The 12,063-nt window shown below is 40.3% G+C and overlaps 1 protein-coding gene and 1 pseudogene across 1 annotated transcript in view; both read right to left on the bottom strand.

The window, feature by feature from the left end:
- The window catches only part of SLC7A3 (solute carrier family 7 member 3), a 5,350-nt gene extending 5,135 nt beyond the window's left edge, over positions 1-215 (bottom strand). The window contains exon 1 of the mRNA XM_024758113.1: positions 96-215. The gene's annotated coding sequence lies outside the window, so the exon portion shown is untranslated. The remainder of the gene's footprint in view (positions 1-95) is intronic.
- Positions 216-7,589: 7,374 nt separating this feature from the next.
- On the bottom strand, positions 7,590-7,867 carry LOC112408529 (60S ribosomal protein L37a-like; annotated as a pseudogene).
- Positions 7,868-12,063: the final 4,196 nt, after the last annotated feature.

Below are 12,063 nucleotides of genomic sequence, written 5' to 3'. Positions count from 1 at the left end.
TGATGCAACTGCATGCCATGGTTGCCAGAGAATCCTAGGTATGCCCAGACCCTCGCCCGCCCCCTCCGACACACTTGTCGGCCCCCAACGCTTACCGGGGAGCTTTTGCAAGCCCAGAGCGCGGAGCGTCTCGGATAGGGTTCGGTGAGGCTGAGTTCAGCCGAGTTGGGTTGGGGATGCCGAGTTCGGTTGCTCAGGCTTCAAAGCTGCTGCTTGGGGTCGTTGCGCGCCAAGCGCCCGTTTTATACACCGGGAGGCGGAGCCGGTAACGTCATGAAATCCTTTTCCCATTCTCCTCGCTCAGCGTCAGAGCCGGACAATAAGAGGCTTCCTGGCCTGAAACCCCAGGGGATTTTCTACCTTTGTGCCTTGATAGTCAGAATCGGTGATTGGCAGGAGTGGGGGAGGGGGGTGTGAGGTGGAGGGGAAAACAGCACCGGGGAGTCTCCAACTCAACTCTCATTCTTACTAAGCTTTCTTTTCTACATGAGGTTACCTCACCCCTGAAATCTTTCCCAAGGACCCTACCAGATTGTGGACAGCCATCTGACGCCAACCCCTCAGCCCTGACCCTCAACTGTGGGTGTTTCCTAATGCAGTCAGCAGGAGAATGGAAGATGATTTCAACCACCACCTGTACACAGATAATTAATCCCATCTAGATTTCTAGGCCCCAGTCTCTCCATAGTGTACCTCCAGCTACCTATAAATGTTAAACTAAATATTAACTATGAAATTCTGACAATACTGAAATATTAGAGGAGGGAGCTTATTTGATTCCATTTTACTGATGAGTAAACTGAGGCTCAGAGGCATAACTTGCCTGACATACACCATAATTATTTGTTGACCACCTTACTGGTAAAACCTGGTGTATTGGACTTCAATACCGGCCTCTATGGGTACCATACCTCACTTAAATGCACAAGAAAAGGAGGCATGGCAGCAAGCAAAGCCAAACCAGGAGAAGCACCAGCATGGAGACAAGCCCTTTTAGGCTAGCAGTTTCTGGGAAACAGAAGAGGAGCAGAAGAATCAAAGAAAGATCACACCGGGTATCAGACCCTAAAACCCCATCCAGCCTAATCAGTTCTTAGAATGGAGGACCAAGGGTTGTGAAGGTATGGTTCTCTTCCACCAAGACATCTCAGGGATTAAGGATGGGCCTAAATATCCTTGTTTCCTTTAAATAATCCATTATGAATACGTCACCAATAAATCTATCTAAACTATAAATCCTTTTTGAAGTAACTGGTAGTTTCAGCTAGCTACAGCTCCATTTTGGCTTTCCTTAAGTATTCATTGAGCACTGACTATGTATAGCAGCTAGCATAGCAATGAAGAGACTACAAAGGATACAGAAAATAAAATCCTGGCCCTCGTAGTCTTAAAAATCTAGTTAGGGAAAGAAAACACACACAATACAATTGAAACTGTATTACCTAGTGGTTAGGAGTGCAGTCTTTGGCGTTAGACCTAGGTTAAATTTCCAGCTCAGACACTGTGTGGCCTTGAGCAAATTACCTAACATCTCTGAGCCTCAGTTTTTCGATATAATATACACGTTTCACAGGGTGGTTGAGATGCTTAGATGAGATTATGAAGTCAACTCTTCCTGCCTGGCACATGGGAAGTATTCAATAAAAACTTAATTCATATTCAGAATAATACTTTAGTGTGTATGATAATTATTTGGTTACTTAGATTAGATGATTGATTCAATTATGAGATTAATCGACAAGTTGCTGTTGTAAATATTCAGGGAAAGAAGTCCTTGGTACAGACTGGAGTACTAAGAAGTAGTAACTAAGTAGAAACTAATAAGGCCTCTTAGTTTGCAAGGGGTTGAGGCATGAAGTAAAGTCAGGGTCCCATGTAGAGACTAGCCTAGCATGTACAGGTTAACAGTGGACTTAATAGGCATTCAATTATTCAATAAAAACTTGATCAGTTAATTAGAAGCATTAGGAGGTGCTCTCCAATTGTAGCGTTCCAAGATTTTATGCAACTCTTCTCATTCACCTACCTATCCCTTTCATGAATTTGTAGGATTCAACCATATTTCCTTCCTCAGCTTTTATTTTTCCAGAAGCTCCCTGATGTCCTCCACCATTATGGATTTCTCCAGCTTCATTAACTCTTTCTTGTGGTATAATGGCCAGGTGCAAAACATTGAATTTTTTGGTTTGTTTTTATTATAAAACAATGTAACACTAATGAAAACTGCAAAAAAAAGAAAAAACCCACCCAATATTATCATATAATTTTGCATGCTTCTGTTTTCATGATCAAATAAATATTTTTCAAATTACTTCTAGCATTCAAAATTGTCATTGTTAGTGGTTGCATAATATTCCATAGCACTGATGTACCATTATTTATTTAACCATTTAAACATTTATTCAGGTTGTTTCCAGTTTTCCTTTGTTCTAAGAAACACCTTCATTAATACAATGTCTCTAGTTGAATTACTTTCTTAGGCTTCATTCCCAGGATTGGGATTATTGAGTTAAAGATAATGAACATATTTGTAAATTTTGATACTTGTTACAGTGCTTTCCCAAAGGATTTTTATCAGTTTACAGTGCTATCAGGCATGTTACAGCAAAGCAACATTACCACAATCTCACCAGCATAGCTATAATTTAAACAAGTCATTTGCTAATAAAATAAAAGTAGAAGTACATTCTGTTTAGAATTACTATTTCTTTTGGAAATTGTTTATTCATATCTTTTCTTTTTCCAACTTAGTTATTTGGGTCCTGATGCTTTCCTTATAAATGAGAATTAATTCTTTATATAGATATTAACCTTTCTTCTGTAATATTCGATTCAAATATTTTCCTATGTTTGTTGCTTTCATTTACAGAGCTTAAAATTTTTTAACTTTTTATTGAGGTACGGTATACACAGAGAAATGTGCACACTGGTATCGTAAGTGTACAGCTCAATGAATGCTCACAAAATGAACACACTCCTGTAACAGCACCCACATCAAGAAACAAACCATTGTCAGTGCCCCAGAAATCCCCTTCATGCTTCCTTCCAGTAACTACTTTCCCTTCTGACAAGGGCAACCTCTGTCCCAACTTCTAACAGCCTAGATTTTTTTTTTTTACCTGTTTTTGTTCTTTATATAAATGGAAACATATAGTACGTACTCTTTTGATAATTGAGATAAAATTCACATACCATAAAATTCAACCTTTTGGGGCTTCCCTGGTGGCGCAGTGGTTGAGAGTCCGCCTGCAGATGCAGGGGACACGGGTTCGTGCCCCGGTCCGGGAAGATCCCACATGCCGCGGAGCGGCTGGGCCCGTGAGCCATGGCCGCTGAGCCTGCGCGTCCGGAGCCTGTGCTCCGCAACGGGGGAGGCCACAACAGTAAGAGGCCCGCGTATCGCAAAAAAAAAAGTAAAATTCAAACTTTTGAAGTGAACAATTCACTAGTTTTTAGTATAGCCACAGAGCTGTACACCCATTACTACAATCAATTGTATACATATTCATCATCCCAACAAGAAACCCTGTTCCCATTTCCAGTCATTCCCCATTTCCTCCCAAACCCCTCACTCCAGCCCTAGGCAACCACAATTCTACTTTCGGTCTCCATAAATTTGCCTATTTTTCTAGACATTTTCACCTAAATGGAAGCATGCAGTATGTGGTCTTTTGTGAACCAGCTTCTTTCATTTAGCATAATGTTTTCAAGGTTCATGGATGTTTTACCATGTATAAGTACATACTTCATTCCTTTTTATTGCCAGATAATGTTCCATTGTATGGGAAAAAAAACTTATTTATCCGTTAATCAGCCAATGGACATTTGGGTTGTCTCCCTTTTTTTTTTGCTATTATGAATAATGCTGCTATGAACATTAGTATACAAGCAGGGTCCCCTGAATTTCCATGTGAAATGTAGGATCTGCTTGCCAATTTCTGCAAAGAAGACAGCTGGAATTTTGATGGATATTGCCTTATATCCATAGATTAATTTGGATAGTATTGCCATCTTAACAATATCAACTCTTCTGAACTGTGAACATGGGATGTCTTTCCATTTTTTAAGGTCTTTTTAATTTCTGTCAACAATATTTTATAGTTTTCAGAGAGTAAGTTTTGTACTTCTTTTGATAAATATATTCCCAAGTATATTATTCTTTTTAATATTATTGTAAATAAAATGTTTCCTTATTTTTTTCATTGATCCTATAGAAATATAATTGATATCTGTATATTGATCTTGTACCTTGCAACCTGGCTGAGCTCACTTATAAGTTCTAATAGTGTTTTAATGGATTCCTTAGGACTTTCTATATACAAGATCATATCATCTGCAAACAGAGATGGTTTCACTTTTTCATTTCCAATCTGAATGCCCTTTATTTCTTTTCCTTACCTAATTGCTCTAGCTCAAATTTCCAGTACAGTGTTGAATAGAAGTGGTGAGAGTAGACATCCTTGCCTCGTTTCTGATTATAGGGGGAAAGCACTCCGGTTTTCACCATTAAGTATGATGGCTAGCTGTGGGGTTTTTGTTTTTGTTTTTGTTTATTTTTGGCTGCGTTGGGTCTTCCTTGCTGTGTGCAGGCTTTCTCTCTAGTTGCAGCAAGTGGGGGCTACTCTTTGTTGCAGTGCATGGGCTTCTCATTGTGGTAGGCACACGGGCTTCAGTAGTTGTGGTGCACAGGCTTTGTTGCTCTGTGGCATGTGGGATCTTCCCGGACCAGGGCTTGAACCCATGTCCCCTGCATCGGCAGGCAGACTCTCAACCACTGCACCACCAGGGAAGCCCATGGAACTCTGATATTTTTTAAAAACAACTATAAAGGACATTATTGGGGCTATTGGGGAAATTTGAATGTGGACTATGTATTAGATGATGATAGTGTATCAGTACTAGTTTCCTGTGCATGATAATGGTATTGAGGTTATGTAGGAGAATGTCCTTGTTATTAGGAGACACGTGCTGAGTATTTAGGGATGAAGTGTCACAAAGGGGTCAGCAAAAGTAATGTGCATATGTGTGTATGCACGTGCATGCACATGAGAGTGTGTGTAGAGGGAGAGAAAGAAAGCAAATGTGGCAAACACTGACAATTGGTGAATTTAGGTAAACAGTATATGGGTATTCATTACACTACTAAAATTATCCATAGGCTTGAATTGTTTTAAATTAAAAGTTTTAAATGGGGCTTCCCTGGTGGTGCAGTGGTTAAGAGTCCGCCTGCCGATGCAGGGGACATGGGTTCAAGCCCTGGTCCGGGAAGATCCCACGTGCCACAGAGCGGCTGGGCCCGTGAGCCATGGCCGTTGAGCCTGCGCGTCCGGAGCCTATGCTCCGCAACGGGAGAGGCCACAACAGTGAGAGGCCCGCGTACCGCAAAAAAAAAAAAAGTTTTAAATGATCACCCTCTTATAGATGATATCTCACTTTTTCTACTTAACCCTGTAACCCATCTGGAATTTACTTTGGTGTTTGAAATGTGATATTATATATATTATGTATATAAATAATTTGAAGTTTTGTCAAAATACAAATCAGTCGGCCTAATACAATTTGTAAGGCCAACTGGCCCGAGGCAGGAGAACACAATCAGATTCACAGGTTGCATCAGACCGAAACTCTCGGGACCACCCAGTTCCAGAAACTGACCTGGAGACTTTCCGGACCACCCAGTTCCAGAAACTGACCTGGAGACTTTCCGGACCACCCAGTTCCAGGAACTGACCTGGGGACTTTGAACCCGGCCCAGCCTTCCCGCCTTTCGAGGGGCGGGACTAACTGTCCCCCAGGGTACCCGAAAAGACCACCAAATAAGGAATACCCTGCGCCCTCCCAGATTCACCACACCCCTTTCCCTTCTTCCCCTATAAAATCTTGCCCAACCCTCTCCCGGGTGCGACTTCTGTGGCCCCTTTCTCCCGGACCAGTGAACCTCGCCCGGGAGCGCTCCCTAATAAAGCTCCTTGAAGCTTTCCTCTGTTTCGCGGTGCCGTTTGTTAAGATCCGACCTTACACAATTCATTAGTCATTTTTTCTCGACTGTCTGATTATGTCTACTTTATCATGTAGTAAATTCTCAAATATACTAGCATATAGCTCTGGATTCTCTATTTTTCACTGATCTATGTCTGCTTTTATGCCAGCACATTACATTTTTTAATTTAAAAATTACAAAAGCAAAACATGTAAGACAGAAAATAAAAATCCACTTCCACCCACTGTGAGATCTCCACTGTTAACAGTTTGGTTTGCTTTCTTCTAGATTCCGTGCCTATACAAGAAAATATACACATAATTTAAATACAGATAGCTTTTTTTTAGTTAATTAATTAATTAATTTTTGCCTGTGTTGGGTCTTCATTGCTGTGCGCGGGCTTCCTCTAGTTGCGGCGAGCGGGGGCTACTCTTCGTTGGGGTGCACGGGCTTCTCATTGTGGTGGCTTCTCTTGTTGCAGAGCACGGGCTCTAGGCGAGTGGGCTTCAGTCGTTGCAGCACGCGGGCTCAGTCGTTGTGGCACATGGGCTTAGTTGCTCTGCGGCATGTGGAGCCTTCCCCAACCAGGACTCGAATCCGTGTCCCCTGCATTGGTAGGCGGATTCTTAACCACTGCGCCACCAGGGAAGTCCCCAGATAGCCTTTTAAAATACAAATATGATTATACTATACATGTTCTTCTGGTTTTTTTTTTTTTCTTGAAAATATATTTTGAACTGCTTTCCAGATCAGTATTCATGGGCCCTCCTCACTTTTTAAAATGGCTGCCTAATGTTCCACAGTAGGAGTGGCCCATAATTTATTTAACCAGTCCCCTATTTATGCACATTTATGTGGTTTCTAGTTTCTTTTCCCAGAACATTTTAAATAATGGGTGCTTTACCATATTTTAACATTTGTTAAGGCAAAACTTACTCCTTTTACAAAGTACTCCAAGCAGTTTATTTTTCAAAGTGAGACAGTCATTTTACAGTCATTTCTGCTATCTTGCTTGTTTTGAAAATGAGATTTTGTTCCAAAGCGATTGATATACCGAGGCAACAATTTTAGCAGAAATCCCACTTCTGAAGCCATCCTGCCTATAGAGAGGGTGCATTCTGATTTGCTCTCTGTGAGGGTGGCCTAGGTTGCCTGACCAGGTGAGTTAAGTCTCTCTAATTCATGGCAGAGAATTAAAGAAAATTAAAAGGCCCACTTGACTGCAGCTCTAAAGTCATGTCCACTCAACAGTTTCATCAGTAAGAATGCTGACATTTTAATCTCCATTTACTGGTCTCCTATGCCTTATTTCTCAGTTGGTTAGAAATTATGAAGTGGGAAAAGGAAGCATTATGTATTGACTCCTTTAAAACCTTAACATCCACTACTTAGGTAGTGTTAACCTCTTGTTCTTCTGGTTTTGTTTGTTTGTTTTTGTTTTTTCCAACAAAAATTAGAAGGATTTTAATATCCAAGTCTTTTAGAAAGCAAAATTAATGCAATGCAAATAAGAACATTTAACTAATAAAATTAACAACAAACCAAAGTAATTTTGTTACATAAATTAACCATTTATTATAGGCTAGCAACATTTCAAAAGGTGGTGCTTCTACTGGTCCTTCAATTCCTCCAGACTTCTGATGGCAGACTTTATTGTGACAGCAGAAGTGGTGGTGTGGTCCAAACACCACCAGCTACCGTTTTCATGCAGGAACCACAGTGCCAAATGCCCACAGCTCATCTCTTCATCTTGGTTTTGCCACCGAAGGAGCAAGTGTACTTTGCATGCTGGCTGATTTCAATTTTCTTCACCATTTTCCTGAGGGAAGCACCGTAACGGGTCCCGTATTTACCCACGATTCCGACCTTCTTGGTGCGTTTAGCCATGTCACCAAAACCTAGGTCCGAGCCCAGAGAGCTTTTTCTTCTGTTTATATATCTAACATAGTACTTCTTCTATAAAAGAATAATCGTATTCAGGCACTTCCCTGGCAGTCCAGTGGTTAAGACTCCATGCTTCCCATGCAGGAGGTTCAGGTGTTCGATCCCTGGTTGGGAAACTAAGCTCCCACATGCCACATGGCCAAAAAAAAGAGTAATCGTGTTCATATTTTTCGTATCCCCCACTAGGCCGGCCTTCTCAAGTATAAAGATCATTTTATTCTTCTAACCCCAGCACCTGGTATCTTGCTAAGTTGCTGGCCTTTATGAGGAAAGAAAAAGGATATTTCCTTTTGAATTACCTTTGAAATAAAAGCTTCTCAAAAACGGTTTTCGAAGTTTAATTACATTCCATCCACTAGTTGCTCATCTATATGCTTACTTATTAGCCATTTAATAAGCTCTTAATATTAGGAATGCTAACTCTAATGAAAACCATGTTGCCCCGCATCTAGATGATGTCTCCTTAATTACAGGTTCTGCAAGTTTGCCTCATGGAGGGGAGCCCCTATGATTCAATGACCTTTGAACTAGATAAGAGAAAATGCACCCAAAGGTGGATGCTAGAGTTGGATGAACCAGCTCCTGATGAACGGGCAAAAGTATGCAGTTTCAGAGCTGAGAGCAGCGTGGGAAGAGAGAGCCCAAAAAGAAAGCAATAAGGCGGCACAGATATACTAAAGTGTAAAAATGGAGGTGATTATAAAGGTATCTGGAAACAGTTGCTTGGAATCTGTGTGCTCATATGTTGAGACATAATATCATAGTTGGGTGAACCTGGAAGACCACAGCAATACTACAAGGTTCCTGCTTTGACATCTCTTACAGTGTGGTCCCATAGAAAAAGAAAATTAGTAGTCTAAAGTACATGATATGGATGCTTTGATTTAAACATCTTCTCAGGATGGGAATTCATAGTTAGATGTCAAAGGAAGGGCCAGATGAAAGGTTCTACAAGGGTTTCATTGTAGGGTAGTGGATAGTGGTGTTATTGCAGTCCAGAAATGAATTCCCCGGTTTTCAGATTAAAAAAACAAGTTTAAAAAAATCTTTTAATTGAGGTACAATTGACATAACATTATATTCGTTTCAGGTGTACAATGTAATGATACAACATTTGTATGTATTGCAAAATGATCAACACAATAAATTCAAGTTAACATCCATCACCACACACAGTAACAAAATTTTTTTCTCTTGTGATGAGAACTTTCAAGATCCACTCTTCTACTTTCAAATATGCAATACAGTATTATTAACTATAGTCACCATGCTGTACATTACATCCCATGACTTAGTCATTTTATAACTGGAAGTTTTACCTTTTGATCCCCTTCACGCATAAAAACAAGTCATTTTAAATTATTTTACTCAAAAGAGAACCAGTCAATAGGGTCAACTTCACTAGAGCTTGACTTATAACAGAATGCCACTTATAATTTAACAATTGATATCAATTTTTCTGCCACATTTATCTCCCCTTGTCTTCTGTTCTTGAAGGTAAATTGATTTAGTCATAGAATTAAGGGAAAAAGGAATGAATTTTTAATGTAACTTTTATTGCATTTTTCCATTATAGAACACGTGCTCATTGTAGAAAATTCAGAAAATACAGAAATACATAAAGAAGAAAAATTTTAAATTATTCATAACTCCCAAACCCTAAGAAAACCATTATTAATATTTTTGAGTATTTCCTTCCAGTCTTTTTCAGCATATGTTTATATGATTAGAATCACACTAAATATTATATCCTGCACTTTTATTCATATTGTAAAACTTTCTCCCGTTGTATGGACTGAACTGTGTTCCTCCAAAATTCACATGTTAAAGCCTTAACTCCCAGGACCTCAGAATGTTACTCTATTTGGAGATAGGGCCTTTCAAGTTAAAATGAGGCCATCAGGGTGGGCCCTAATCCAATCTGACTAGTATTCTTATAAGAGGAAATTTGGACACACCAGGGATGGGTGCACACTGAAAAATAAAGTCATGTGAGAACACAGCAAGAATGTGGTCATCTGCAAGCCAAGGAGAGAGGCTTCAGAAGAAACCAGACTTGCCAACACCTTGATTTTGGACTTCTAGCCTCTAGAACTATGATAAAATAAAAATCTATTGTTTAAGCTGCCCAGTCTGTGGTATTTTGTTATGGCAGCTCTAGTAAACTATTACCCTTAGCATTGAACATTCTTCAAAATCTACTGTAATATCCTTTTGAAGTATTCTAAAATAACTATTATGGTAAATTGATGCTGTTCTCAAATTTTCACCGTTATAAAGAATGCTTCAATGAATAGGAAATTGGATATTCTTAGATATATTTTTCATCAAATAAGAATAGTTGGATTAACTCCTGTACTCTGGAGAAAATTATGTCTGCTCTCAAGGTCAAGCCTGGTGATATACTCACAAATTCTTACTTTTGGTTCCATTATTTCTATTCTTCTCATAGAATACCAACTTTCTGGCAACCTCAAACAGATTAGATTGATAATACAATTAAACGAATTCATTTTCTTTACATCGGTTACGTTCCAGACTTGAGGATTAGCCTTGATACCCTCTGTTAGATCTGAGAATTACTCTGAGCTCTTCCTTAGGTTAGGGAAGATATTCAGGTTTCCCCGATAAAAATTTAGGGAATGTCCTTGCCTCGTAAGTAATACACTACGCTCAGAGGGTATCAGTTCTTGATTCCACTCCCAACTCTTGGGGGTTCGCTATCACAAAGTAGGAAATAAGCACTGATGTAGATATCAGAAAGAGGAGGAGCTGGCAATAATTCCCTACCCTGTGAAATGTATTTAGCCTATTCTACCTGTGACTCAGGTACTCAGGCTCCATTAGTTTCTGCCATGAGAGTGTCTTTGTGATATTGTGATTTGGTCTTTGCCTCCTTTCTTGAACAGAGATCCTAAAATCCTTGGAATTCCCTGAAAGAGGAGCGCAATCAAGGTGTCTTTTGTTATGTTAATGAGTGACTTTTGGACCTAGCCTAAGAATGGGGGCTGGTTGCCAGGAGAAACAACTTTCAGTCCCACCCTCTGACCTTGGGGGAGGGGAAGGTTCTGGAGGGTGAATCAATCACCAATGGCCAATGATGTAATCAACCATGTCTATGTAATGAAGCTGCCATAAAAACCTCCCCAAAAAGGGAATTCCCTGGCAGTCCAGTGGTTAGGACTTGGTGCTTTCACTGCCGAGGGCCTGGGTTCAATCTCTGGTCGGGGAACTAAGATCCCGCAAGCTGTGTGGTGCGGCCAAAAAAAAAAAAAAAAAAGCCCCAACAGACGGAGGTTTGAAGAGCTTCTGGGGTCTGGGTGCTCTCAGAGAGGGCACGGAATCTCTGTGCCCTTTCTTCATACCCTATGTATTTCTTCCATCTGGCTGTTCCTGAGTTGTACCTTTTTATAATAGACTGGTAATCTAGTAAGTAAAATATTTCTCTGAGTTCTGTGAACTACTCTAGCAAGTAATTAAAACCAAGGAGTGGGTTTTGGAACCTCCATTCTATAGCTAGCCATTCGGAAGCACAGGTGACAACCTGGACTTGGAATTGATGTCTGAAGTTGGAGGCGGGGCAGTCTTGTAGGACTGAGCCTGTGGGATCTGATGTTATCTCCAGGTACAAAGTGTCAGAACTGTGTTGAATTTAGGACACCCAGCTAGTGTCTGAGAATTGCTTGGTGGTGTGGGAAAAACAACACGTGTGCGTGTTGTAACTGGGTGCAGAATTATAGTCTTGAACTAAATGTACCTGTCAAGCACAACTAGGTCAGGAAAGGGGCCACCATAAGCTGCAATGGACATAGGGAGGCCTATGATCATAACTCTATCCCTAAGTGACAGAATAGGGGCAGAATTCACCTTAGAGGGGGCTTGAAATTTTCATGGAGACCTCAAATCGTATCTTCCTTCAACCTCTTCTGTTTAAGTCCTATGAAGCATTTCCTGTTATTCATCACCTCTTCTTTCATTTTATTCATACAACAAAAAGAATTATTGAGCTTCTATTACATGTCAGGCACTGCACTAAGACATGAAAAGTCAAGGTCCCTGTCTTTGAGGAGTTCATAGTCTAGTAGGGAAAGATGAGCGTGTAAGCAGATAATTACAACACGCTGTAATAATGCTATTAC

The sequence above is a fragment of the Neophocaena asiaeorientalis genome, unplaced genomic scaffold (assembly GCF_003031525.2).
Source record: "Neophocaena asiaeorientalis asiaeorientalis breed wild unplaced genomic scaffold, Neophocaena_asiaeorientalis_V1.1 scaffold760, whole genome shotgun sequence".
Classification (NCBI taxonomy): Eukaryota; Metazoa; Chordata; class Mammalia; order Artiodactyla; family Phocoenidae; genus Neophocaena; species Neophocaena asiaeorientalis.
The sequence above is the reverse complement of the archived record's forward strand: the minus strand, read 5'-3'. Positions and strand labels throughout refer to the sequence as shown.